Here is a 17342-nt window from a genome sequence, read left to right as displayed (position 1 = left end):
TCTTTACCCGTTTCTGTAGAGCAGTCCGTCCACCAGCCTTTTAACAGTAGGACCATGGTTTTGTACACCCAGAAGGAAGGTAATAATAACCCAAAAAAAGAAGCTTCATTGTTGGGAGACAAGTTTGCCTTCTCCCCCTTGATATCCTCTGAGAAATCAATGGCAGTTTGGACAGAGGATTGGTTCAGTAGTACACATTTGTGGAGATTTGTGCTGTGTCTGTTGGTGGCCCTTAACAATGTCTCCGAGACCCTGCCTGTCTCCCTACCACCACACAAAGGGTGCTGCAAAGCCTGTGGTGATCATGGCCAAACATAACAGTCAATAAAGCTGATGACCCGTGCTTGATTGTCCAGTTCAGCCAAAGCAAACACTTTCCCCCTTGGGCTGCTGTACAAGACACTTCAGAAATTAGGGAAATTGCTTCTACAACGTTCCTGGGAAATCTCAGGCACACACCATCCATCAATATCTTGCAGTCTGAGACACTAGCAACATCTCCTGCTGCACTGGTACAAGCCCAGACAGTGTGCTCTGGCTTCCTGTAAACAAGATCTGTTTAGCTCTAAATTTTTCTTTTGGCTCAGACTGCCCTGGTTCAGTGAGGATGGTATTGAGATAATCATCACATGGATTGTGTTCCTGGTACAAGGCTCCATTGCTTAATGGCAGCTCTTTATAATGCCCTTGGAGCAAGGAAGTTCCAGACTGGCTTCTCCACCAGGCATGACCGGGCACCAAGTTGAAGGAGAAGGGGTAGACAGTGAGGATCTGAAAGGGAAGCAGAGAAATACGGAGTTGAGGCAACTGGCAAATAGAGAAACATTTACAGAGCATGGAAAGCAAAAGAGGCTACGAAGGATCTGGGCTGCAGTAGAACAGGTTTGTTGTTTTTTTCCAAAGCAAGAAAAAGCAGGAGAGGAGTGGTCTTTCCTAGGGAAAAGAGTTAGTGGTCCAGGATTTTTCAGGCCAGACCAGAACAAGCACAAGTTATTTCCCTACTTGAAAATTAACCTCACTTTGAAGGTTTCTGCTTGAGCTGGGTAAAACAGAGACCTCGGAGAGAAGCAAGAGATCAGGCTGTCCCTGCTCTGCCCCTGCCTGACCTCCCCGTGCCTCTGCAGTCCCCAGCGTGTGACCCAGTGCAGGGGACTAAAAGTTAAACACCAGTCTCAGCTAGTTGTGTGGGGCCAGTGAGGGGAGAGGGGCATCTTCTGGAGCCACCATCCCCCCTGGACAGACACCTGAACTTATTTGAGCTGTAATTTAACTTCTCATTTCTTCTCTGCCCTTCAGATAAATTACATCATTGTTCTCTTTCCCCACCCCCAGTAAAGAGCCAACCATTTCCAGTGTTCCCCCATCCACATTTCTTCACTGCCACCCCCACCAACCCCTTTTTCCTGCACAAACACCACGCTGAAGCTTGGTTTCTCAGGCAGGGTGATGGAAAGACATGTCTGCATTCATCCATCCACCATGGTTTGAGGTCCTTCCTGAAGGCCATGAGGGGAGACTTGAGAGGGTCCTGCCTTGGCTGGAAGCCACCATGCCTTGCAGTGTATGGTGGGGAGAAAGGGCTCCAGTGAGGGAACTTCAGAAAGACTCAGAGTAGCCTGGGGCATTCCTGGTGGATAATACCATGACCCAGTGAAGTCCTGTGAAAAGCACCAGCTCCTTAACCTAGAAGGGTTAAGGAGCCTCTTAAGTGGCCTACAAGAGGCACTGGCAGTGTAGGCACTCTGGGAACGTAAGGCCAGTGGTGCTACCTCAGAAACTGAGCAAGAAACCTTCTGCCAGATCTGGGAGTGGGAGGCTGTTCCCTGGGCCCTCGGGCAAGGACTTCACCCCATCCCCCAGCATGCTCTGATGAAATCACCTGCTTGGGTCTGGAGGACAGTTTTGCTGGAGGCCAGTTCCCTGGGCCTCTCAGGGATGTGGTGGCTCCTCTCCCCGTGCTCCAACGGCCGCCCCGCCGAGCCCGCAGTCACACGTGGCTCCGGATTCAGTCACCACCAGCGCAGCCAGGGATGAGGTCAGCCATCCGGCACCTGGTGGAGACCCATTGGCTTGGGATGAGCTCATGCCTGCTCCGTGCAGACGGATGGAGGGGGAGGAGGAGGCACGCTGACTCCCTAGCTCATCGCATGACAAGAGCTGTGGTCCAGGCTGTGCCCTCCTAGGAGAACAGTGCACGGCTCCCACCTCCCAGTGGGGCACCATTCGGCACGGACCATGGAAGTGGGGCCACAGCACACCCAGCTAATCTGTTGGGAGGTCTTCGTTGCCTTCCCTGCAACACCAAACCTTCTCCTGGGGTCTTGCACAGCCCTGTCCCATCAGGGTCCCATCTGTCTGTAGAGCGATGACATCCCCTCCGTGGGCTGGCATCCCAGCCTTCTGTTGTGCTGAGCTTCTGACTCTGTCCTGGTGCCAGATGGCTTCAGAAGCAGATGACTTCATCTCTTTTAAAGGGACAAGGGACCTGTCAGCAGTGCCCTGTAGGAATCAGTGTGCATCATCTTTGGTGGGGAAGCCAAAGAGGAGAGCATGGCATAGCAGTGGTTATGACCCCACCAAGAGCCTGAAAAGACTTTGATTCCAGTCCAACACTGCCAAAAACCTTGTGTCCTTCTCTCGCAGTAACCCATTGTGTTTGATCTGTCCCACACAATAACCCTGTGCAACACAGTGAGTGGGTGACCTGCTTCCAGCATGAGCTTTGTGGTGCTGTCCTCCTGTGCATGTAAGGGCAGGGACTACCCAGTGCCCAGCCTCAGAAGCCAAAGATCACTTAGTGGAGCCTGCACTGGATGCTGAGGAGACTAGGAGTGGCTGACCAATGCTTTTCACATATTTGTTAAAATTGCACCAGCCTTATGCATAATGGGCAGCCTGAGTCCAAGCCACCCATGAATGGACTCATCTAGGACCTCAGGGCAGGGTAACCTGGAGCTGCTTTAAGGAAATCTGGGCAAGTGTCAGAATGAGAATCAGGTTTGCATAAAGTTCAGGGCTTCTGAGTACCACTCCGAGGGTCTGCTGCAAAAGGAGAGATGGATCCACCCTGTGCCCTTGGGAGGCTTCAAGACGAGAGAGACACAACCTGCCTGTCTCCCTCCCCAGACAGCACCCACCTCGCTCCCCCCACGTGCTGTGCCCAGCTGAGTTCCACGGGAACCATCCTCATCAGAGCAGCTTCACGGAGGGTGGTCACCAGCGCTGGTCAAGGAGGTTGCAGCACACACAACAGGCAGAGGAGCAGATTCCTGTGCAAGGCTGGATCCTCCCCTCCCCCAGCACACACGCTCCCGCTTGTTGAGGAAAATGCTGCTGTTGTTCCAGGCAGATAATCGCCCCTTCCCTTGCAAGTCCCTGCACGCTCCCGTGCAAACATACCCACAGAGCGCTGCAGCACAGCAGATGCTGAGGCTTGAAGGCCAGACCCACAGGCCAGCTCTCCTTTTTTGTAAAGGGGAAACAAAAGTTGTTTGTCCCTGCAGGAGATAACTGTCTGTCTGCCTGGGCTCTGCCTTGGGGTCATCAGATCCCGGCACGCCAGTGAATGGACATTCACTGTTGATTGGGAGGTGACCTGATAAATCAGGTCAAGCACTGTGGGAGAGCAATAGGAGCTGGGATCACTCAGAAAGAACCCACCATGAGGTTGGCTGCCCATCCTCACTGCAACAGCCACAGCATGGCCATCCTGAGCCAGGCCAGCTCACTTAAGAGAGTGCCAGACCCTCAGCAAGGGTGACCAAAGGTGTTGCACCATGGTACATACTTCTGAGGGCCTGGAGAAACACCCCAGTACCACATCTCAACAGCATCACCCTGACCTCCAGATCCATGGAGGAAATGCACAAGGCAGAGCTTGCTCTGGGGAGGCTGGCCATAAGCAAGGCCAGGAAGGGCACATCTTCAAGAGGATGAGCTGGAAGATGGGCCTGCAGGCATGTGTTCAGGAGACAGGCAGATTTGGTCCTCAGGGCAATGAGTAGGTATAGCCGTTAGCAGCAAGGCCCCTATAAGTGTTTCTTGTCAGTCCAGAGAAGCCCATGGTGATTTCCCCACCCTAGCCTGAACATGCTGCTGCTCTGCAAAACTCTGTGTGCAGCTAACCCACAGCAGAACATCTTGGCTTTATCAAATGGAGATCTTGGGTGGAACCAGGAAATGAAATCTCTCCCAGCGATTAGGGAGAGAGGAGTGTCCTTGCCAGCCAAGGGATGGAGCTTTGACATTCCCTGCACCTTGGAAAAGGGCCCGTTGCATCTGATGGGGACAGATCCTGACAGCAGGACATGGCGGTGTGAAACGTTGACACCAGCCTATGGAGCCTTTGTTGGCTTGCTTGATCGACTGTCTGAGCAGTGTCAAGCAGCACTCAGGGCCAACCCAGGCATCACAAACAGCTCCATCTTCTTTCTTTCCTTCTGGTGCAGCTCCTGCAGCCAGGCCAGCCCTCTCTGCTTGCAGCCACAGGTAGTTCTACATTTTCTGAAGGAGCAGGAGTTGCTCCTTGGGACAAACACAACGGTTCCCAGCCCCACCTGACTTCAAGCTGAGTAAGAGAGTTGAGAAGGCAGAGAATTCCAGTTTTCCCCAGTCCCGGGCTTTCAACCACCATTGATAAAGAATTAATAGCTGAACCTCAGAAGAAGTTCTCCTGTGCTTCTTTTCCTTCCAGCATTACTGGGATAGTAACTGATGTAAATGGGCTCCAAGAGTTGTGTTTGTGTTTGTATGGAAGGCAAGAGTCCATCTTAGTGTTCTAGTCAATTAAGATAATAATCTTAGGATTTTGAGGTTCCTTCTCCACAGCTAGAGTGCTGCTCATCCCAATGCCATGATTCCATTAGGAAAGGCAATATTTCTTATGACACCATCTAGTACACTTGGAAAAACAGAAAGGCTTCACTCATGTCCCCAAAAAGCCTATTTTTCTTCCAGCTACACCTGTTGGGCTTATATAATGCTTCTCTGCACCATAGACAGGGAGCAAAGTCTTCTCTGGGAACTGAAACTAAGTCCTCTGCAGCAAACAAGACTGATTCCATGTCACCAATCTGCTGGCAATGAGGCTGTCAGTGACTTTTGCACTTGCTGGGCATTTGTAAGTGTTTTGTAAGGGGACTGGGCAATAAACACCCTTAGTTTACACCCAACTACTCTGCATGGCTTGCCTGGTCCATGGCTCTTTCCTGACCACCAGCATCCTCAAACAGCATTTAATCAGCAAATCAAAGGGGCTGCAAGAGGCCCTCTGTAACCTCTTGGAAGACAGTGCAAAAAAGGAGAGCTGTCTCGTGGATGGCATGGTATCTCTCACTTTCCTGAAGAACAGCATTTCCAGCCATTCTTACTGAGAGCTTGCTACACTAGGTGAGACCAAGTCCCTAAGTCCTATGTCTCCAGGGTTACCCACTGCTCCAGATGCAGGTGACAGGAGCAAAGCACTTGGCCAGTTGTGAAACGCTGCAAGCACAGGGAAATGCTGGTTCTTGTAGCAATCAGCTGATGCCCTGAAGCCAGAGGTTTGCTCACTTCTACCTTGGTATGTCTAAATATAATACAAGTATTGTTCTGGGCCCTGCCTCAGCCCCACAGAAACCCAGCCACCAATACCTGATTTTCTCACCTTCCACGGCTGCAAGAAATGCAGCCACTTGAAGGAACTTTTCCTTTCATTCCTCCCCGATGCACCTCCCATTGCCACTACTGACTGATCACCCGGCCTCCTCTCATGAGACATCTTAAAGAGGAGGAGCTGATTTGCAATAGCAAGGTATTGTTACTTCTACTGTCACTTTTATAATCCTCAAAACTTCCCTGCAAGTTGCCCTTACAGTCATCTGACTAAACCAGCTGGAAAAATTGACAAGATGCACATGTAAATGCAGCTGGATTTATGCCCTGTTCTCATCAGTTCAGAGCTACTTCTGAAAGGCCATGATTAGCTTGAAATCAAAGTCATTGTCCAAGTGGAGTTAAGATACTGTGAGGACAGCACCTGACATGAGCAGCAAGAAACCTCAGTTACCAACCCAGCACTGTCCCAGGGTGACCTCAGGCAGATCTTTCAGTCTCACCATGCCATGCAAATTTCACCACTTATTCTTGGTCCAAACTGTTCACTGTATTTAGCCTAAATTGCTGAACAATTTTTATTCCCTCCAAACTGCATTTGCTAGTGAACTTACCACATCACTCTCACCTCCATTGATCAGCCCAAATAGGCCGATATATCATGGATCAACCTCTTCACATCTTTCTGGATTTGGACCACAAAATCACATGGATTTTTCCATTGATTGATGTCCTGTGGTTTAATTTGACAGTGTTGAGTTTGAGACAATTCAAGTCAAAGCTGTACAGAACGCTGGAGAACTCACAACCCATTGTCCTGTGGGATTTGCTGGCGAGTAGCGAGGTGTGAGTCTGGACCAACCACTCCTCCTCAAACAGGATGCAAATGGGGCCTGTCCCTCTCCTCTGCCCACTCCTGTGCTTAATTCCATCATTGTTGCCTGCACAAAGCCTCAAAAGGAGAAGGTAGACACCTAATCAGACTGTTCAGTTACAATTGTCCTGTTTTCATATTCTTTACTTGTCTTAATTTTCCTGAAACTCTACAAAAAGCTTTTTGGTCATTCCATCTGCAAAACACACCATAAGGGGAAAAAATCTTCACCTTAACCTGAACGTTGGTTTCTCCACATTAAGACCTACCCCTGTATCTGCTGAACCCCACTGCAATCTTCAGGGGGTACATGAGTTTTTTCTGAGGACTGGGGGGGAAAGGAGGAAGGGAAGGGGACTGGGACAAAGCAAACAGAAGCTACCCACAGGCTCCCATAATCTAGACAACATTAACAAGGAGCACCCAAAGAAGAGTCTGTGTCTCTTCCCCTTGGTCCAGCCCTGAACAACCCCCCCAGAGCTGGGATGGTATAGCCCCAACTTTCCTGCTCTTGCTTTGCCAAGAAAAATCCCCCAAAGCTCCGATACATTGTTTGGGCTCTGCCGCCTCTCCTTGCTGCCTCCCTCCCTGTTCTCTGCTCCTGCCTTTTCAGGACAGGGACCACCTTTTCATCCTCTGCCTGTGCAGTGCCGAGCACCCTGGGGCTTGTTGGCAGCACCTGGGGTTTCTGGGGGCTCCCCCAACACAAACAACAACAACCTTCAAAGTGCCTCTCCGCACGCAGCTGCTCTGAGGGCAGATTCAGGTTTCCCCCACCCCCTTCTCCCCATCCCTCCTCGCAACACCTACCTGGCAGCCAGGTAAAAAACAATCTTTGGGTTTTTCAGGTGTGTTGGAGGGATTTACCTGACTTATTCCACCTCCCCCCCCCCCCCCCCCCCCAACTCCTCCTTCCCCCCTGCCTTGCTGTTGAGGTCCTGGATTTCATGGCAAGAGTGGTTAATCTAACAGTAAAAAGCTCCGAGATGATTTGGCTCTAAGGCTTGGGTCCTTGCCCAGCTCTGACACACACACACACAAGTGCACAGCTCCAGCAAGGGAGCGGGCGATGCCTCTCCTCTTCCTCCTCCTCCTCCTCCTCCAGTCCGTCACGGAAGGGCTGGCTCTTCAGCGAGGGAGTTCCACCTCCTGCAACTTTCTCCCTCGCTGTTCTCAACCTGTGCTGCCAGAGTTTCAGCCAGCAACACCCCTTCTTGCAGGAATTTCTCTGAGCCTTCTCCTCTGATTTGCAAGCACCATGGACCCCTGGCAGCCGGCAAGGTGCTGCTGTGGGAGAGGATTTCCAGCGGCGAGGACAGAGAGGCAGTGAACTTCAGGAGAGATCCCTCTCCTGTTGCAACAGGTAAGGCACGCTGCTCGCTGGTGTGGGAAGCTGAAATGACTCAGGGAGCCGGCTGTACAGCACGGATGGAGGAAGGCATGGAGGGTGCAGAAGCTTAGTCATGAAACTGCTTTTGCGTGTCAGTAACTTCTGCTGGAAGCAGCCTTATCCTAAAGAGAGGGATTTAGGATTCAAAAGGAGCCTTTTACCTTTTCCTCCCTTCTGGCAGCCCTAGCATGGGATGTTATTGAAGGAGCCAGGAAAAGCTTCAGCTGTGTTTGCACAGAGTTTGCATCAGGTCTCAGCTGGGAGACTCCAGCAGGCTGCAGCCAGTGCAGGCAGGTGGGCTCCTGGTAGCAAACATAAGAGCTTCGGTGTTGAGCAAGGCAGGTGAGGAGCAACTCAAGAGAGAAGAGCTCCAGGTGTCTGCATGGGGCAGGATTCCTGCAGGGAGCATGCTTGTGCTGGAGCCAGTGGATGTGCTGCTGCAGGAGCAGCGATGGCAGCCAGTTGCAGGCTGGGTTGTGGCTGTGGACAACCTCCCTAACCAGGGTGAGGTGGTACCGCTCCAAGCTCGGTCTTCGTGTGCTCCATCAAGCCACTTCCATGATCAGCTCAAAATGGCCTTGGGGATCCATGCACATAGCCACGATGCTGCCCTGTGTGGGCAGGTGAGATCTTGCTTCCTGCCTGGTCCCCCTCCGTGATGGGCAGCAGAGCTGGGGACATGCAGCAAGAGCCACTGTCTCTGCTTTGCACAGGAACACGAATATCAACCTGTGCACATTGGCAGCAATGCAACTTTGTTCCCTACCCAGTGCCTGATAACCAACTAAGAACTGAAATCCCAGAGCAAATCCAGTCTCAGTTCAGGGTGTGCAGGAATTATTTGCTGTGTTTATGTGGCACCTAGAAAAAGAGGTGAAATACTGGGAGGGAGGCCTGGGCACTTGGAGACAACATGGTCCTTCCAAAGAGCAGTTATCAGCTAATCAGCCTCCCGGGGAATTAAAGGCAGACTCGGTGGTGTGCAGCACTCCAGAGGGGCAAAGATCAGCTGGCACACAGCAAGGGCTGTTTTGGACAAAACTCCCTCAAAAAGCTGTGCTCACTTGGGTTTGCTGCTACAAAGGGCTGAGAGTTTCCAGGACGGGTGAGAACTCGGGCTGCGTGGTGGCCAGAGCTGGGGATGCTTTGCCAGCGCAGGCAGGGCTGTGGCCAACGGGCACCCACTTCTCCCAGGGTGTCCAGGATCCCAGCAGGACAGCACGGAGTCACTGCAACCTCTGCTCTAGCACTGAGGGGGCCAAGAGCAGGCACGGGAGGCATAGGGAGTTGCTGTGGTTCTCCAGGCTGCCAGCTAGAGAGAGCTGGAAGGTTATCAGAGCCTCAGGACGGAAAGCAAACAGGCTGTATCAGGCTCCTGAGGAAGGCTGGGCTGTCTCGACATTCAGGGAGGCAAAATGACCAGGTTTGGTATTTTGCACCCTTATCATCTCCTCATATGCAGCACACCTCACCTTATCGGGAACAGTTCAGGGACATCCGCCTGTCTGATAAGTGCTTGGGGTTCCCGAGGGGCCAAACAGGCAAGAGGTTTCTAACCCAGGGGCTTTGGTCTCTCTGCTTCTGCCCATCCACTTGTGCTCTAGTGCTCATAATGTTGCAAAACTTCAGCTCAAGTGCCCTGCCCGCAGCAGGATCTGCTCCTCTCCTGAGCCTTTCCCTTAGCTGTAACTTGCTCCACAAATGTATTTCAAATCCTAATGCTCTCAGAAACCAGTGGGTCTCCCAGCCCTCCAAACAAGCAAGCAGCATTCATGTATGAAGGGAGAGTTCAAAGGAGGCATAACACCTGGAATCAAACATCTGTTAGAAACTAATGCATTTTGCATCCTACACTCCTGCCAACTGCTCCAAGGCAAGTCCTAGACCATTGTTCCAGCTACCTCCATGCTACAGAAATGGCATTCCCTGCTCCACACACCTCACCTTGGGTTTTGCCACGTGTGGAATGTACGAGTGCAGCTGCACCTCGAGCAGTAATGGGCTTTTTTTCTGTACCATGGCAAGGATAAGAGGATTAAATACACTCAGTCCTTTTTTTTTTTTTCTTTTTACACCGGGTTGGCAACACGGATGCTCCATTGTCTATTTGCAAGCTGATTTGCTGAGCAAGCAATTTTTCTCTCAACCACACTTTTCCCTTGGCAATGGGGCAGGTACTGGTTTACTAGCAGAGAGACTTTCCAAATTCTTGTAAGGAGCTCCAGGGAGGGGCAGGCTGCAAGGGCTGTTAGGAAGGTTTGTAGCTCAGAAATGAACAAGCAGCAGGTTTGAAACAAACCAAAGGAAGTCTCTTTTTCTCCACACAGAGGGCATAATTAAATTCTGGAACACATTGCCACAGGATATTGCAGAGGCCAAAAGTGTACTTGGCTTCAAACAAGGTTTCGATCCATTGGGGATGGATGGCTCCAGTGGGGGTTATTAAATGCAACAGCCCAAGAACAACTGTGCACTGATGCTGGGAAGTGGGAGAAGAAGCAGGTTGGTTCTTGCCTTGGTTCTTATGCTCCTCCACTACCGAGGAGAAAGATTGTAAAGAGATGGCCAAACATAGGTATCTTGATATCCTTATGTTGTGGGACTGTTTTGGAATGACCAAGTTGTCCCTTGGATGGATGCTATGACTCAGGCAGCCTGGGATAGGTTGGTTATGTCATGAATAGATGCTCCATATGGCTTAGGGTGACAGGGACATCATGTTCCCAGCCTGGTATCTGGCTGTCACAGGTGCTGTGAGCAGTGTCCAGGCACAGCTCCCCACTCCTCAAAGGTTTTGCAATGACAGGAGCTCTCAGAAATGTGTTTCTAGCAGACAGTCTGGAGCAGGAGATAGCACCATGACAAGGACAGGTTATGGCAGTGAGACCAGCCTGGGCAAACACGCCTGTCCTGGGGGTTAATCTTTTCTCCAGTGAAACCTTCAGCTCCCCAGACCAGGAGTTGGCTTTGCATCAGTTTGCGTGGCACTTGGGATACAGCAGAGGAGGGAGCTGCTGTAGACAGGTTTCATCTCATTCATTGTTGGTCCTCTGTGTCCTTATGCTGCCTCCGAACATGGGAGAGGGACGGGAAGGAGCAGCACAAGGCAGGCAGATGGGAAGAGAGGGAAAGAGGCTGCAGGCAGAACAGAAAGCTGCTCGCTGTGCTCACCTTCAGGCACCAGAAGGGAAAGACCAGCAGGGTGCTGGGCAGGGGAATGAGAAGATCTTCATATTGGTCTGTGGTGAATGAGAAGGCAAGAAAAAGGTGAGGGAGGAGGCACAGTGGCCAGGGCGGTGCTGCAGGGCAGAGCCAAGCCAGGCAGTCCATGTCCTGCTGAGCACCAGGGCTCCTCACTTTCATCCAGTGGGGCATATGGTCCCTCACCCAGCTCTTCATGCCAAGATGCTCTTGGACTCCTTCCCAACAAATTTTACCAACCATAGGATAACATGTATATTCCCCACAGAGAATCACAGGAGGACTACTGTCACTCAGCTGACATAGCCTGCATCCTCATTGCAAACATCCAGGTTGAGTTTAGGTGTGGATGATGTCTCACAGGGTCAAAGAGCTGAGGGTTAGACCCCTTCATACACCGGGCACAGCTGCTCCACTCTCCAGGCTGGGGTGGGAGCTGAGCCCAGTCTGGACTCACAGATCTGGTAGGTCAGATGGGAGTTGTGTGCTGGGATCCCAGAAGGGATCTCACAGGATTTGCAGCACCTAAATAAACAGCTGTTTTGTGAGCAGCAGAATTCATGAAGCTTGGTTGCCTGGGGCACTCGCTCTCTTGTGTGGATTCTCTGATGTCTAATAATCGGGTTGGGCTCACATTAGAGCCTTTTCTTCCAGCTGGGAGTCCTAATTTGGATTTCTCTCCTCTCTCCTACTGCTGTTCACCAGCTTGTGCAAACCTAACTCCTTTCAAGTCTTTACCTATCTGGTTAAATTTGGCTGAAACTGGCCAGTGGATCCAAAAATGTAGAAGAGAAGACTGACAATGTGGTCCCACACACCAGCTTCCCTCAGCGGTCTGCAGGCAGGGGAATGATTATCACTGCAAGGTAATTTGCATCCCAAGCATGAGGAAAATGCGTAAGGCTCAGTATGAGTTTTGGCAGGAGTAAGCAACCAAGAAAAAGCCCAGGATTCCTTGTGGGCTCTTGCAGCCTGTGCTGATGGTCAGGGCACGCCTGCTGGGCCAGCTCGTTTGCAGTGACCGAGGTATGTGGCCCTTGGCACTAACAACCTCCATGGGAGCTGAATCTCAGAGGGAGAGCTGCTGTTCCCTCCCTGTCTCCTGGCTGTCCTAGCTGCCTGGCCATCCTTGGCCAAGGACGTAGTCACCACTCCTCTGGTTATCTCTGCAATGGCAGCTTCTGGACCACAAGCAGGATTTATCCCCCTGCTGCTGCTAATTGGGGAGGGCAGGAAGTGACCGGTGAGGAGGGAGAAGCAGCTAATTTTTTCAGGGGAGAGCAGAGGAAGTGAATTAGGAATGCATAAGGATGCTTTCCCCTGCCCCTGGCACAAGCAAGTCAGTCTCCTTGATGTAACACTTGCCCTGGCACAGGAGCCAGCAGCAAGGTTCCTTCATGCCCCGAGGCCTCCTGCAGTGACCCCAGACCCCTACTGAGAGCTCCACAGTTCTGGAGCTGCACAATTAACTCTTGGTCTAGAATGATGTTGCAATGCCAAGACAGATAAAGATCACTGACCCTTATAACTCCACAGGGAGTTCAAGCCTGTTCAAGTTCTCCTGTGCCTAACAGGCAAGCTGCCGGAGGCTTACAACTATGACAGAGAAACCTCAGCTATGTGACATATCTGAGCCAGGCGTAGGTGTTGGCAGCAGTACAAAATCAGGCTCTCCATGGGTTCCTCACAGAGCAGTGGCCAGAAACATGCATCATGGGTGGAAAGGTGACAAGAGAAAACATTTGGCTTCTCATACAAAGTGACACCTTGCTCATGGACAAAGGATGGCTTGGAGGCAAAAACACATAGTACCTACTTGCTCTGGTGGAGGAGCAAAGCAGGGCAGCAGGTAGAGCAGCAGGAGACAGTCAAAGCCATGAGGATGGAGTAATGGGCAACATGTCCAAGGGGGAAGGAGGGGAGCTGCTGACTGGGGGAGGCCACAGTAAGATGTCATGGAGAAAAATGCCTTTAGAACCAGCCTGGATCTGAGCATCCAACTTGTGAACAACTGGCATGGTGACAAAGGTGGCAAAAGCTTTCAGCTGCACAGGGGAAGGAGGAGATGGACATCAGAGTAACTAAACACCCAGGCAACCTTCCCACGTGGCAGACCACCCTAGTATCTCCTCTCCTGTGCAACTAACCCATGTCTTGCACATCTGCATTCATGGTTCACGGCCAATATCCCACCACACTCTCCCAGTCAGCTCTGCACAGTGGTCCTAGCAGGATCCCTCACAGGGCTGCTGGCCATGCAGGCCAGACCCAGGGAAGGCAGTGCTGTCTTGGAAAGAAGCATTTTTACCAACCTCTGCAGCAATGCAGAATGACTAGAGAAAAAGGGCATCCCAGCCATGCCAGCGCTGCCAGTCTGGGGCCCAGCTGCCCCACACAAGTCAACAACTCACAGACTTCCCCCAGACTCTTTCAATAGAGTCTGTTCCTCCAAAACCCCATAGAGGTTGCTGGTCCAAGCTCCCCAGGATTAAATCTTGGCCCATCTGGCAGATGATAGGATGAGCATCTCCATGGTGCTCATTAGACCATACCCATTTCACTCTAGGACCTGTGTGTGGGCCCCTGCCATGCCAGGTGGCCCAAGCAAGACTCATCGCTCCACACAACAGCATGACACTCCTCCATCCCATGGCTTTCCCAGTACAGCCCACCTCATCAGCACACAGACATTTATCACCAGGAACAGAGCTGAACCAGGACATGGTCACAGCACAGGGTTCAGGCACTGCCCACAGGGCTCTCGCCATGCAACAGGAACAGCATTTCACAGGTCACTCCAAGCAAGGGCAAGACCTTGGTTGTAAAAGGCACGTGCACCAGCTCTTTAATGATCAGCTGCCTTGCTCCAGGCTGTCTAGCAATCTGGAAACAATTTCCAAAGGTCTATCCAAGTCATTTGGAGATTGGAAAGACAAAAGATGGAGAAGGAACAGCCTGGCTGCGCCCTGGTGGAATCTGCAAGTCCAGCAAAAAGTTGTACCCACGCGAACACAGCCCTTGAGCAGGCTGGTGCAAAACAGCCCTATGAGAATCAGCCCTTCAAAAACCATCCACAGGCACTGGAACACCCCAAGATACATTGAGGAAGGAAACACCATAACTTCAGTGGCTCTTTTCATTAGTTTTTTTGGCATTGTGTAGTACCTCCAGGATGTGTGTGTTCTGCTTTGGTGCAAAACCAAGCAGAGACTGCCCAGCCAAATGCAGGAGCAGGAGTTCCAAGGCCAGCACCAGCTGCTAGCCAGGATGCACCACCCCACTCAGAAAAGCACAGGCGAGATGATGGGAATGGCCCCATGCCACAGCTAGGGGAGGGATGGGTTGGCTTGTTTTTCAAAGTCCAAGAAAACAGTTCAAAAAAAATACCTGTCTCCCCACTGAATTCAAACCCCAGGGGCCCTGCTTAGTGAGTGCCCAGCAGGGAACTTACCAACACTGAGCAAGGCACCAAATGGAAAAGGATCTAATTCCCATCAGCATTGCGGAGGAGGAGGAGAGGGCAAACCTTAATCGAGCAGCCCAGCCCCTGCCTAGGGTGTACACGGGTTATTTCAACCCTGGGAATCAAAACATCCCACAGACACAGCTCAACACCTGTACAAGAGATGTACTTTTTAATCCGTGCCTTTCTAACCTTAAAACCCAGGGACAGCTTTCTGGTTGATCCTATTTGTCAGGTGCCTGTAGGGGTATTGCCCCAACTGTAGCTGTCAGCTACCACCCAGCCCAGGAGAAGACAGAGCCCCAGCTCCTGTTCACTTTCCCAAAGCCTTGCACCCTCCATCTTCTATCCGTCCTTCACTCTCTATGTCCCTGTTCCCCAATGATCATAGAAATTCAGACCTACCATTAAACTGCCCCATCACTGATGATTCTACCAAGTGCATCTCCCTTCTCAATCCCAGCTCCTAGTGCTTGTAGCCTCTCACTAAGACCTTGATGTGCTTGGGGATGGTTTTGATCAGTAGCTATCCTGGGGGGTAGACTGTTTATTGTAGTGAATTAAAAAGGGAGAGAGAATGGGTGGGAGTGGGCAGGGTTGTGGGGAGAGAGACAAAGAGAAAGAAAAAGAGTTTGGGACATGCTGGCAAAAGAGCAACAATGGAAGAGTTGTCCTTATTTTCCCATCAAAATGATGATTTTTCTCTAATCTTCTGATCTCAAAACTTTGGGCCAAGCCCCCACCACAGCCAACAAGGGCAATGCTGCTCTCAGTGCACTCAGCACTCACCTTGTTTTGTGTTTTGGGTTTTTCTTGCTTTTAAATGCTCCTCTTGAAGGGAATAGTAAGGTGGGGCTGGAGCCACACCTGCTTCCTAGCAGGCTGCAGCACTTTCCTGCAATATGGCCAATGAGCACAGCAGCCTGTACATGGCAGGAGACCCTGTGAGGACCCCCCGGGCCATGTCCCAGCCAGCCTGAGTAGCCGTGCCCTGCAACAATCCCCAACAAACCACCCCATCTCCACGACCTCCCCACGCACACACTTTGAACCTCAGCGCTGTGTTTGTTTGTTCCTTCATTTCAAACCAACAGATTTGGGCACGTCTTTGACAGAGGATCACAATTGGGGTGTTAAATTTAGACACACGCTAAGGCTGTGATTAGAGACAAGCGGCATGTTTACCTGCTCTGTGGGGAGTTTGCATCTACAGGGCTGAGGGCAAAGCCCCTCCAGGCTCTCTGATCCTCCCCTGGTGATTAGGAGAGGAGGCTGAATCACCACATAATGATGCCCTGGTATTTCCCTCAGTCGGGAGGGTGCCTTACCTTCCTCACTCCATCCCACCAACAGGCTTCTCTCCAGCGTATCTGCCTCCTCATGTGCAACCAGCTCCAGGAGGACTTCCATGTACAGGGGAGCCAAGGAAAAAAGAAGTAGAGAGCTTGCAGAAGTAGAAATAACTGAGCCCAAGATGAGGAACCAGAGGCAGGTGTGAGGGTGTTTAAGTGTTAAATGCTTGCAGCTGATCTGGCAGCCCTGAAGTAGGTATGACCCTTGCCACAGCTCCCAGGGATCATGCACAAATTACTGTCAGCACCAGGACAGGGGGTAGCATGGCTCAGAAAAACAGGGAAAATATTTCTCCTAATCTGCAGGAAAAATCTGTCATGGGTGCAGTTGGTTTCGCCCAGTTTCAATGTGGAGATCCTTGAACTCCATTGGAAAGACCCTTGAGCCTGGCAGTGCTTCTTGGTAGCCCATCTCCCACCTCCTTCTGGGATTTTAAGTGCTAGTTAATTGATTTTATGCCCTTTCCACATGATACACAGCTTTCCATTCCCAGTATGAGAGTCACAAGGACCCACCTGATTTCTGCTGGTTCGTTACAGATGCCTTCCAGGGGTGGCTCTGATGGGGCTTTCCCTGGAGCTGAGCCAAGGCAGCAGTTAACCACATTTGCCCTCTCTTCAGAGCACTGTGCCCTGTTTTCCTGTTGAGCCTTACCACAGCCTTTGGAAATGTCCGAGTCCCTTTTCAGGAGGGTGTTGCATTGTGACTGTGGTATAAATGATCCCAGAGACATCAGACAGAGCAGGGGCTGGCACGGTTGCTTCCTGGGACACCTGTTACTCTTCAACTTACATTAAAACCATGGTGGAGAAACGGAAATATTCAGTGTGTCATTGTTTCCCAGTGCAACTTAGTGAAGAAACTCCAGGCTACCAGTATTAGGTGGTGATTTCCAGTCCCAGGATAGGAAGTTACAAGCTCTCCCGGGAGCTCAGGACACTCCAGTGGAATAGGCCAACCCTTGAAGGACTTTTGGGTTGTCACCAATGCTCTCCATCTCATTCTTTTACCAAAGGATGAGCTAAGAGAGGACACACATGGACTTTGTGGAACTGCAGAGTGATAGGATTTCCCCAGCAATATTGGTATGGAAATTGTCCAGGCAGATGCATGTGCTGTAAGAAAGGTGAAATAGCACATCCCAGAGCACAGGCAGTTGCTGTCAGGGGACATGTCAAGTTCTCTGTGCTAATGCTGGGGCTTTGGACATGGATGCTGCCACAATGAGAAGCTACTAGACTTCCTAGGCTGATATTGATGCCTCCTAGAAAATACTCCCTAAATTTTGGCTGTGCCTTTCAATGTTTCAGAACGTTTCCAGTGGAAATTAAGCTTTTGCCTCATGCCCCATGTGCATAGTTACTCTCCATCCCTCATAATAACTGCTGAAGCCCTTGATTGCTTTCAGCCCAGCTTGTAATTGAGAGCAAAGCTCTCAGAAATATGAGGTCATGACAGGTTTTGCAAAA

The 17342-nt window shown here is 51.1% G+C and overlaps 1 protein-coding gene across 1 annotated transcript in view; it reads left to right on the top strand.

Annotated features, from left to right (window-relative positions):
- Positions 1–7602: 7602 nt before the first annotated feature.
- The window catches only part of FAT2 (FAT atypical cadherin 2), a 57230-nt gene continuing 47490 nt past the window's right edge, over positions 7603–17342 (top strand). Inside the window, 1 exon segment of the mRNA XM_051631008.1 lies at positions 7603–7829. The gene's annotated coding sequence lies outside the window, so the exon portion shown is untranslated.

The sequence above is a fragment of the Apus apus genome, chromosome 13 (assembly GCF_020740795.1).
Source record: "Apus apus isolate bApuApu2 chromosome 13, bApuApu2.pri.cur, whole genome shotgun sequence".
In the NCBI taxonomy this organism is placed as follows: domain Eukaryota; kingdom Metazoa; phylum Chordata; class Aves; order Apodiformes; family Apodidae; genus Apus; species Apus apus.
Note: the sequence above shows the minus strand (reverse complement) of the source record. Positions and strands in the feature narration are given on the sequence as shown.